Below are 12,299 nucleotides of genomic sequence, written 5' to 3'. Positions count from 1 at the left end.
GCAGCTGTTTTCAGTTTTATGTTTGTCTGAGGTGCTGCAACTTCTTCATTAGATTCTTGACTTCTCATAAAGATAGGCTGGGACCACCTATTCCACCATCTTCCTGACATCGCTCAGAAAAATCAGGCAAAATTAGTTTCATTTATTCCAATATATCCAAAATCTTACTTCAACTTATAATCAACATGAAGAAGTATTAATTAGATATTTTATATTCTTTTTACATACTAAGTCTTTGGGACCTAGTGTATAATCTACATTTATAGCACATCTCGATTTTGGTAATGACCACAGTCACTTCGTTGATAGCACAACTCTAGATCTTCTGCCTACCCATGGCCATCCACAGAGTTTAATTCTTTTCCAAGGGGGGGCATTCTCTTCATCTATCACCCTCCAGGGCTATAAATGAGGTGAACATTATAGAGAATGTCTTTCCTGGAGTTGCATGGTTTTCACCACCCCCTTGTATCTTATGTATGTTTGGAAGGTCTACTGATAACCTTAGAGGTTGAGTAATTGTAGTCTGTTGCTTGTTAAGTTTGTGTATCTTTGGCAGTAGAATTCACTCAAAAAATAAGTATTGCTTCTGTTCAGTTCTTTATAAAGCAATCATAATCAAAGATCTTGTGTAGACAGTTTCTTAGGATGTCTTAGGAGAGACCTGAACTTAGAAGAGAAGTAGGGCCTCAGTATGATGCTTGCATTGGCTTTGGTGACAGACATTGAAGCAGTTGGCATTTTTAACCTATCAGTCAATATAGATTGCAGGCTGAGATAAAGAGTATCTCCCATATTAAAGATGGACTTCCTTCTACCTTTGTTTGCAGTAAGGTGGCCCACCATCTGGTTTGCCTAAGACTAAGAGGGCTCCTAGAATGCAGAGCTTTCCATTTTAAGACTGAAATAGTCCCAGGCAAACACTAGTTTGCAGATAAGTCAAATCTAGACTTAGGTTGTCTCTGTTGGGATTTTTTTCCCCAAAGTCCCATCCCCACTGTATTTTAGGATTTGTATTTATAGCAATCACTTCCAGGTTTTAGATGCTTTATTGGTTACACATTGTATTTGAATGCATACAATCAGAAACTTAATTACAGAAGTTTAACTAAATAGAAGACTATTTTTCTCAATAACTAGCAGTATGAAAGCAGATAGACCAAGTCTGCCATGGCAACTCCATAAAACTATAAAAGACTCAGGTTCACTCTTTTTCCCACTTAACTTGAGCATTTGGCTTCAGTCCTTATTATCACAAAATGACTGCTCCATCTTCAGGACCTGCATATGTATTTTAGGCAGGAAGTAAATTTAAGGTAAAGTACCAAAAAAAATAAAAAAAGAAAAAGAAGGAGAAGGAGAAGGAGAAGAAGAAGAAAAAGAAAGAAGAAGAAGAAGCGTGCCAACTGAGGCTGTGCTATTAACCAAAAAAATTTTTAGAAGTCTTTCTCAGAAGCCCCATCTAGTTGAATTCTACATATATCTCATAGAGCTACTCCAAGCTGCAAAGAAGTCCGGAAGATGAGTAGTTTTCAGTTTCATTGATGCTTCAAAAAACTACATCTTCTGTTAGTAAAGGAGAACTGCATAGTTAGTAAAGAATACTGCATAAAGGATAAAGAATAAAGGACAAGGATAAAGGATAAATCAACTGATTTATAACTAAATTAATACCCTGCTATATAATAAAGGTAAAATTTATCTTATCTTATTTATCTTATTAAATTCAAAAGAAAAATACATAAACTTTTTAAAGATAAAGTAACAATGGAAGGGCCTACTTTTGCACATAATTCTTCACAAATGAATTTGTTCAGTGATTCAATTAAATTCATGAGTTTTATGTGAAAAACTTCAAAGAAATGCGGGTGACCCTAAAGGAATTAGACTGAATCCAAGGGAATTTTGGGAACTTGAGTCCTTGTTCTTTTTAATTAATTCTACCAAGTCGGTGACTACTCCAAAGCCAAAGTCATAAACTCTGTCACCAGAGCGGTAACACAAATTAGTGAAAAATATTGGTATAAGACACATATTTTGATTGCTTGTTAAAAATTGCTTAATATTCTTGACAGCTAGAGAAAAATGTATTTTCTTCCATTTTTCTTGAAGCACAATGACCTTTAGGTCTATTTTTCATTTTCCCACTTGTAAGACATAGTACAGAGAAATAGTTCTCTACTGTGAGAAAATAACAGTGCAAGCACAATGGTAAATGACAACTGGCATTTGGTCTAGATTTGGAAGGCCAATTATGCAGGTTTGTGTCTGGCAAATAGGAGAGAACCTACCCTATGTAAAGGGGGACGTACTACCAAGAGCTAGGCATTCTTACCTATAGAAGTTCAGATCTAGAACATGCTGTCAGATTATGTTTAGGATCCAGATGTTTTCTATCAAATTTCCTGAGTCTTAACTATTGGTTCAAAAAACATAAAAATAATGGACAAAGTAGATAGACCAGTTCTGTAAATCAGATTTGGATTATGAACCATCAGCTGAATACTTTTGCTCTCCAGAAAACCTCAGAAATTTTCCAAAATCCTACATCTTTGGAAAGCAGTACAAGGACATTAGGTGTTCAGACATGGGGCAGAGAAAATAAAACTGGTAGACCAGAGTTGGAAAAGAGGAAAAACAGAGTTCACACATTTTATGTTCTGATGTCATAAAGATGTAATAGATGCTTTAATTATATTTTGCAAGGACTCTATGTATAGACTTCAGACTGATTTTAATCACTTTTCAAGTAATGGTAGTAATTAATGCACTTCAATGAAAACAGGGCTGGCCAAAGTGGTCAGCACCAATAAATATTAACGAGGGTCAGTAAATGTTTTGCAGACAAAGGGCTAAGTCTTAAATTTTGAACTACAAAAGTCTGCAAGGCTGTATATGAAATAGGAGCAGGAATGTTTGGGAGAAAGAAAAGGAAACTACAAGCTGGATAAATAAAAACTTAAACAGTACAGCAGCATGGTTTAAAAAAATAGGCTTTGGAATCAGGCAGATCTGGTTTAAAAGCTAGGTCTTGGCACCTATAGTTCTATGAAATGTAATAATTACCTTACTTCTTCAAGTATCAATTTTCTCATGTACAAAATCTCACTAATGATAATCCCTATCTTAAGCATTGCTGTAATGCTTAAATTAGTGTTTAGGCAATATATGTAAAGCACTTAGCAAATTACCCAGCACAGACTGAGAACTGCTATACCTGATATTTACATTCTCCGAGGATATGCACATCTTCTTGTATATTTTTATATATACTATTCAAGAAAGCAATCACATGCAATGAAATTCCACCAGTTTTTACCAGTTTGCATTATTTTTCCTTGAAGATTCTAAGTATTTATAGCATATTCATTTTGTAGCATTTAGTTTAATAGGAGCATATTGATTTAATATATGTTTTCCCTGGTTTCACCAGCCATTTTTTTTTCTTAAGAAGAAAAAATATGTGCCCTAAAAAACAGGGTAAGTTTTACTGTTCTTTAGCTACAATCTCATTTTTACATGGTCTCAACAAACCAGGGTGCTTTTCTTTCAAGCAAAAGATGAGAGTCTGAATGACAGCATTTGATAAGTATCATGTGAAATGCCTAGAAATCATTTGATAAGTATCATGTGAAATGCCTAGAAATCAATTAACCATGTTTCTCTCATTGAGCAATGCAGACAAGACAGAACATGCCTGTCATCACAGGCCTCCCCTTGGGGTTCTTTTAAGTGTAGAGGAAAAGAGTACCACGTTAGTAATCATTTTTTGCAATCTCAGAAATTGCCTTTTAGTGGAACACTGTGTTCCCTCAAAAACCCTTTACAAAGTTTTTCCCAGCATTGTCCAGGCAAGACAAACTTTGTGTTATTCACAGTTATATTCCATAATATATGGAAAGTGCTCACCAAGCATTCGTGTGAATGAACTAAACTCTTTCTATGTTGATAATTCTCCTGGCAGACAAAAGAAAAGTTAAAATGTCCAAAATAGCACTTAAAGTTTGCACCATTGTTTTGAATGATTGATGACTCTACTCATGTCAGTTTTGAGTGACATAAGCAGTCATTTTTTATGTTTTCTTCTCCTCTCAACAACAAGCACATATTAGATGTTTAATAAATATCTACTAGACTAAACTAATATTTTCCATTTCCTTTTAACAATGACTAGGGGCACCTGGGTGGCTCAGTCAGTTAAGCATCCAACTTGGGCTCAGGTCATAGTCTCGCAGTCTGTGAGTTCCAGCCCTGCATCAGGCTCTGGGCTAACAGCTCAGAGCCTGGAGCCTGCTTCAGATTCTCTCTCTCTCTCTCTCTCTCTCTCTCTCTCTCTCTCTCAAAAAAAGAATAAACATAGGGACGCCTGGGTGGCTCAGTCTGTTGACAGCTCAGAGCCTGGAGCCTGCTTCAGGTTCTGCGTCTCCCTCTCTCTCTGCCCCTCCCCCACTCATGCTCCGTCTCTCTCTGTCTCAGAAATAAATAAATATTAAAAAATTTTTTTAAAGAATAAACATTTTAAAAAATTAAAAACAATGACTAGCAGTGCAAATTTTATACTAATGTAATCCAAGCTGTACACAGCTTGTTCTTGAAAATAAAATGACAATGTAATGAATTCATGAGATTGGAAATCTATAACCACAAAATCAGACATAATTCTATTAAAAGAAGTAGAGTACAAGTTTTGAGTTGAGAAACAATAAAACCTTCTTATTCTAGACTAATACTAATGTTTCCTTAACTATGAGGATGTTGAAGAAATAAAGTAATGAGCCCATCTGGTTTAAAGTTCAAAATGATTGTGTTAAATAAGAACACCAGGATATTCTATGACTGCAAACCTCATTTGGTTACCTGTTATAGCAACCTATTTTGAGCAATTTGAACAAGGCAATTGAGGTTTCATAGGAGAAAATGACAGCAATTCCAGTTACATAAAAGTAAGTAATTCAATAAAATAGAATTTCTTCCCTAGAATTTATTAGCATAGCAAATAGATGAAATCAGTCTATACACAGTTCCCATTAGTAACCTCCCTGATAATAAAACAGATGGCATCATTCTGAATAATGTAAAAGGCAAGGCTCCTTAAAAAGACAGATGTAGCTGCAAAATATTAAGGTACAACTAAACAAAACCTGAGCCCTGAAATTTTAGGAAAACTTTTTTCTGATTTATTGAGTGCTTTCCACCAATTCTTACATGTATGTCTGAAATACTGCATATATGTTTCAACTCGTACTAGGTAGGAATTTGGTTTTTGCCATTTACACTTTCTACTCCACTTCTCTGTGAGGAATGCGTAACTGTTTTTCCCTTAAATATGTATATCTACATTTATATTTAATTTTGTCTAACATATTTTGCTTTGAATTTGTAGTGGGATGAGCAAACTTGAGAAAATGCATTAGAAAATGTATTTATTTCCTAAACCATGTGAATTCCAAAGAGGAAAATATTTCTTTATTTCTTCTAATGTAAACTAACAATAAAAAGTAAGGAAAGGAAGACATTTGTGTGATTAAATAACATGACAACAGAGAAAAAGTTCATTGGAAAATTCTAAAATTCTCCTCTTTGAATGAATGCCTCTTCCTTCTTTGTCTCTATGAGAGAGCAATCATGAGAGAACATTTCACATACACCAAATTTTGTAAATACAGCCTAAATCTTAATAAACTTCTTGATCCTCTGTTTCTGTTTCTTATTTTATTCATTTCTCTTATCTTTCTTATTTCCTTTCATCAATTTTCTTTAGCTTTTCAAGTCCTTCCTTAAATAATTCGAGCTATTTTCAAATTGAGCTGTAAATGAACTTCTACGCACTTTTCTTAGCAACTTGGATGAATAGAACTTTCATTGTCACTCAATTCTAAATAGATTGTAATTTTCATTTTGATTTCCCCTTAATTTCTTATGCAGTCTTACTTTTTTGGTTTATAAATCTATAGAGTTTTTCTAAATAGTTTTTTATTCTTGATTCCTAATTTAATGTACTGTGTTCAGAAGACACGTTCCAACCTTACTGGAACTTCTTTTGACAACTAATACCTGACCAATGTTTATTACTGTTTCATGTATCCTTAAAAAGAATGTATATTTTCTATTTTGGGGTGTAGATCAAGCTATTTATTCAAAATCATTACTTTTTTATCTACTTGATCTATCAATTCCTTGTAAGTTTTATTAAAAACCTCCTAGTGTATTTGTGAATTTGTCAGATTTACTGTATAATTGTGTCAGCTTTATATTTTGAGACAATGTTATGTACACAGAAGTTCATAATTTTTATATCTTCTTGCTAAATTCTTCCCTTTTTATTCTGTGATAACCTTTATCTCTACTAATGCTTTTTGTCTTGGTTTCTACTTTGTACTATTTTGTTTTGCTAACTTTCTTTTAATTATAGTTTTCTTAATATGTATTTTAATAACCCTTTTATTTTTTTCATCTTTCTGTGTGGTTTAATTCCAGATTTGACTCTTGGATACATCATATAGCTAGATTTTGTAATGTTTACCCAATCTAATTATCTCTCCTTTAATAGTGAAGATTAATCAACACACATTTATTGAATCTTCATATGTACTATCACACTAGTCATAGTTTTATCATTTTCTTTTTTGTCTTCACTTTTTCTCCTTTGCCACATTCTACTGAATTGATAGTTTTGTATAATTATAATGACAGCTAAAATTGATGAGCATTTAGTATAGACTAGTTACAGTAAGGGCTTTGCATGTATGAATTCATTTAACCTTCACAATAACTCAGTAAGGGAGGAACTGTTAATATCTCCACCTTACATTTGAGGAACTTAAGGCACAGACAGGCTAAGTAACATGTTCCACATCATACGGCCAGTAAGAGGTGAAGTTGGATCTGAACTTGGCAGCCAGGTTCCAAAGTTGCTCTCTGAACCACCATGTGTATTCTTCTTATAGTACCTTTTACAATGATTTTTAAATGATTTTTTGGTTTCAGAAAAAACCTACACTTACATCTACAATAATATCCAAACTGTGAATGTTTTAGAATCTAACATCAACAGTGGAAAATAAGCAAATGTTTTCTGAAAACCTGGTATAATGTTACTCTTCTATTGATTGCCTGAAACTGGGAGAAATAGGGGAGAAAACTCAACACATAGCCTTATGATTGTTTTAAGTTACATTTTCAAAGTCCAAACCATTTACAAATTAAATCCAAAGGAAATTTATTTTCAAAGGAAAATTATAATTTATAAATCAAAGGAAAATTATATGGAGCAAATGATGATCTTGAACTTCATAGCCTAGGCTTTAAGAAGGTCCAGCAGCTTCTGCTTCATGCTCTTTGGTCCCGGAGGTGGCATGTAAGAAGGTTAAGCAACTAGAGAAAGTGGCCCTGAGGATGAGATGCAATTTGGAGCAAAAGTCGCATGAAGAAGATCAAGTGCCAGAGATATGAATGAAGAAGCCGTCCTCAATATTCCAGCCCCCAGCCGTTCCAAGCATCCCAGCTGGAGCCCCAGACGTTGTGGAGATTAAACAAACCATCCCCATGTGCCTTGCCCAAACTCTTGACAGAATTATGAGAAACATTTAAGTTATTGTTGCTTTAAACCACCTTTTCCTCCTTTCTCATTTCCACATCAAGTCCCACACTTTGCATATGATCGCTGAAGCCAATGTCACATGCCTGTGGCAGCAGCAAGGATGTCCACTAATCTGCATCCTGACTCTTCCATTAGAGGTGGGACACAACAACAAGATTTCTCCAGTACATGAAAAGATAGTAGCACCCATGAATAAGACACATGAGTACTACACATACCTTATAGCCATGATACAAAAAATATGAGCAGTTAACCATGGATCATGCATAAATTAGATGCAACTTGACGGCAGAGACTTTATCTGCCAAACTCACCTAGAAAAGAGCCTAGCAAATGTATAGTAGACACTATTTGTTAAAAATTACAGAATTATGGAAATATACATTTAGCATATCTCTCATTCCAATAGATATTAATATGTCTTTCTTGTTGACAAGAAGTTTCCTATACATTTTTTTCTTTTTGATGACTGTCACAGGGTAGGGATGGGATAAGTAGTAACAGCTTCTGGGACTCTTTGATTAAATTGTTTAAGGGAAAATGGACATAGAATAATTAATAAAACCCAGTTGAGTTATTGAATTTCAAAGACAAAGAAATAATACTTTACTTACCCAAAGGAGAAAACACATTTGATGGGTAATTTTATGTGTCAACTTAACTAGGCCATGGAGTGTCCAGACATTTGGTCATACCTGATTCTGGATTGTCTGTGAGGTGTTTCTGGATGAGATTAACATTTGAATCAGTAGACTGAGTAAACAAACTGTTCTCTTTAATATGGATGGAACTTATCCAATCAATTGAAGACCCGAATAGAACAAAATGACTGAGTGAGAGGGAACTTTTCCTTCCTGTTGAGCTGGGACATCAGCTTTGTCCTGCCCTCAGTAAATTTACAACCCATCACCTCAAAATCTACCAATTTTTAAATATTACACAGTAACTCTTAACCCAATTCTAATCAAGCCCCTACACTGAAAGTCCAGGCTTAACCTGGACTTCAAAACTCTCATAAATATCCCAACTTTGTCCTCCCTCTAAGATGTGAAGACATTGTCAACACAGTACTCTCCCTAACCATGGTAAGAATAAATTCAGTGTTTCCTTCTCAATGAGTTGTTTAGGTGACATTTTGAGCAAGCCAGTATTTAACAAAAATAATGACTAAATAAGAAAAACAACATAAATCATCTAGGCAAGAAAGTAATTACAAACAAGAAAATTCAATGATACCTCAGAAGGTCAGGATGGGGATGAGGAGGAATGAAGTACATAAGAGCTAGAGGCAAATAAGACTACCAAGGACAAGATTCCCTAACAAAGGTCTGAGGTGGGTTTAACTTCTTTAAAAATAGAGTTTTAAAGGTAGCTGTTGTATTCCTTCTTGGGAGGCTGAGGGAACAAAGATCAATATAACACCTTTGCCTTCTGTCTCAAGCAGTATTTATCAGAAATGTGAGTCATGGACTGCCTACCTCAGAATCATCTGGAATGCTTGATAGAAATGCATTCTCCTAGGTCTTATCAGGTTCTGAAAGAAGGCCTTGAAACTGGCAGGTTTAATAAGCACTGCACTTTGGTAAACTCTCACACCAAATTAGAAAGTCACTGAACTAAAGGGTACAATTATCACATTAAAATCACTCTTTCCAACATTACCATTTATTATGGGAGGTATGACTCTTTAATTAAAACTGCTGAGGGACACCTGGGTAGCTCATTCAGTTGAGCATCCTACTCTTGACTTCAGCTCAGGTCATGATCCCAGGGTGGTGGGATCAAGCCCCACATTGGACTCCGCACTGAGCATGGAGCCTGCTTAGATTCTCTCTCTCTCTCTTTCTCTCTCTCTCTCTCTCTCTGTCTCTCCCTCTGTGCACTCTCCCACCCTCACACTCTCTCTCTCTGTTTAAAATAATAAAAAATAAAAAATAATTAAAAAAAATAATTTAAAAAAACAGCTGAGAACTTCTGGACAGAATAAGTAGTAGTAAGGTAACGTTCAACAAATCACATGGCTAAACTTTCTCTCCCTTAACCAAACTCCCTTCTCACTTCCATGTACCACACCCCTGACTAAGTGTTGACTTATTGGGAAAAAAAGTCATTTACTAGTAACACTACAGCAACTTGACTTCTTTGGAGTAATATCATGATTCCATTCTTTTTATTGTTCAACTATTTGTTTAAAGTTTGTTTGCTGGATAGTAATCTCTATAAGAACAGAGAAAATTTGCCTGATACCCAGACATTTTTAAAACAAAACTTATTCATGATACTTGTTAAAGAATAGTAAGGCAGATTTATTCAAGAGAACTATCATGATAGTGCTGGAGAGCACAGCAATAGAGTTTTACAGTAGGACAGAGTGATTGGACTCAACTCTAAATATAACAAGGAAAATGGAAATTTATAGCAAAGGAGTGGAGTGAGAGATGGAGGGGAGTCAATAAAATGGAAAATTACTAAGAGGAAATAGCAGGCATAAGGGAAATTCTGGCTAAACTGTCCTACTGGGATTCTTGCTGAATGTAGATCATGGTAATCAGACATCACTTGAGGGATGATGCAAGATGAAGGAGCCAGTCAAGTATACCCCCAGAATACCCCAACAAGAATGGGGGATTCTGGTTAAACTGATACAGCAGTGTTCTTGCTAAAACTGGACAATGCAGAGATTAACACAAAAATCAAAAAGTCAAAGCCTAGTTGAAAAAATCTCAAAAGAACCTGACAAGAATTTGATCAAGGGAAAAATCTTTGAACAAAAAAGAGAGGGGGAAGAATTTTTGTCACTATGTCTCCAGATCCTAGCAGAGTGCTTTGCACATGGTAGATCTTCAATAAATATTTGTTAAACTAATTAGCATAATAATGAAAATGTTGGTCAAATGCATTGATTTCCGTTTTAGTGGAATCAATGGTTAGATAGTCTTTCAAACAGTAATTTGTCAACAAGTTATATTATTACGTAGGATCACTCCTCATTTGTGACAATAAAACAGTAAAAAAGATCAAATCTGAGAAGAATCAGTGCAATGAAAAGATTAATAGTTTTTGAATCTTATAAGAACTTTTTAAAATCCAAGATAATACATTTATTCTCTGTGTGACGTAGGCAAGTTATTAAACTTTTCTGAGATTCCAGTTATCTGTGGAAATTGGTGGTTGTATTAACTAGGTCACTTACCTATGAGCTAGAAGTGTTGACAAATGATAATTTATGGGCCAAATCTGGGTTTTACAGTCCAATCTTGTTCAGTCTGGGAACAAAGAATGGTTTTCACATTGAATAGAAAAAGGAGAAGGAGGATAGACTCTATGTCGCCCACAAAGCCCAAAATATTTACTATCTGGGCCTTTAGAGAAACAATTTGCTAATCCCTGTATGATAATTAAATTTATGTGTCAACTTGAATGGGCCAAGGAATGCCCAGATTAAACCTTATTATGGGGTGTGTCTGTGAGGGTGATTCTGGATAGCTTAGCATTTGAATCAGTGGACTTGATAAAGTAGATTGCCTTCCCCAATATGTGTGGGCTTCATTTGATCTATTGACAGCCTTCAAAAAGAACAAAATAGAACAAAAAGGCAAAGGAATGAGAAATTTGTTCTTTTGTGTTTCCTACCTGGCAGCCTGCTGAGTTGAGACATCAGTCTTCTGCCCTTGGAATGAAATGTACACAGTGGGCTCCCTGGTTCTCAGGTCTTCAGATGTAGACTAGGATCACACCACCAGCTTTTCTGGGTCTCCAGCTGGCAAGTAGCAGATCTTGGGACTTCTCAACCTCCAAAATTGTGTGAGCTAATTCCTCATAATAAATCTCTTCCTATATTCTATGTATCCAATTGGTTTTTTATGTGAAGAACCTTGGTAATACACCCTAATAATGGTAAAATGCTAGAGAGTTGATACAGATAGTTGAGGTAGGATAATAAAGGGGTTGAGTCAAAGCAAATTGGTTTTGTTAACAATTTTATTAATTAGTATAGAGAAAAAAAGCATTCAATAGGTCAATAATTACCAAATGCCAGAAGGTGTATTGATTTTCTCCAGTGACAAATTTCATCTGTAAAGGGAGCTGCTGGATTCACTACCAGATTAAGTTTACAGTAATCCACTTTCATTCTCCAAGATCTGCCTGTCTTCCAAACAGACCAAACAGTGAATTGAATCAAACCGTGGTTGAAATGATTATTTCTGCATCTTCCAAGTCCTTGCAGGCTCTAATTTCTGCAATCAAGTAAACGCTGTCATAGAACACTTTAGTGAATATAAACTCTTCCTGGTTTGCCTGGGACTTTCCTAGTTTGGGCATTCTAGGATTCCTCTCAGTCCTGAACAAATCAGGAGTTTAATAGAGTGTTTTGGTTGGTTCTGAGTGACCTGGACAACTAGGGGAAAGAAAATTGTAAACTCAGAGTTTTAAATTCCCCACTCAAAGCCTTGTTCAGGACCCAAAATTCTATAACTGCCCTGAAAGGAGCCTCTGCCTTACATAGGGATTGGATTATAAGTGTCTATTGCTGACAGTTTAAGTACTATTTCGCCACTGCATGTCATGAAAAACAAGTGCTCTTTTTACCAATGGAAACAAGGTTATTACTGCCTTTAAATCTAATCACACTTGGGGCGCCTGGGTGGCGCAGTCGGTTAAGCGTCCAACTTCAGCCAGGTCACGATCTCGCGGTCCG

Source organism: Leopardus geoffroyi, chromosome C1 (assembly GCF_018350155.1).
Source record: "Leopardus geoffroyi isolate Oge1 chromosome C1, O.geoffroyi_Oge1_pat1.0, whole genome shotgun sequence".
Taxonomy (NCBI): domain Eukaryota; kingdom Metazoa; phylum Chordata; class Mammalia; order Carnivora; family Felidae; genus Leopardus; species Leopardus geoffroyi.
This window is presented reverse-complemented; position numbering follows the sequence as displayed.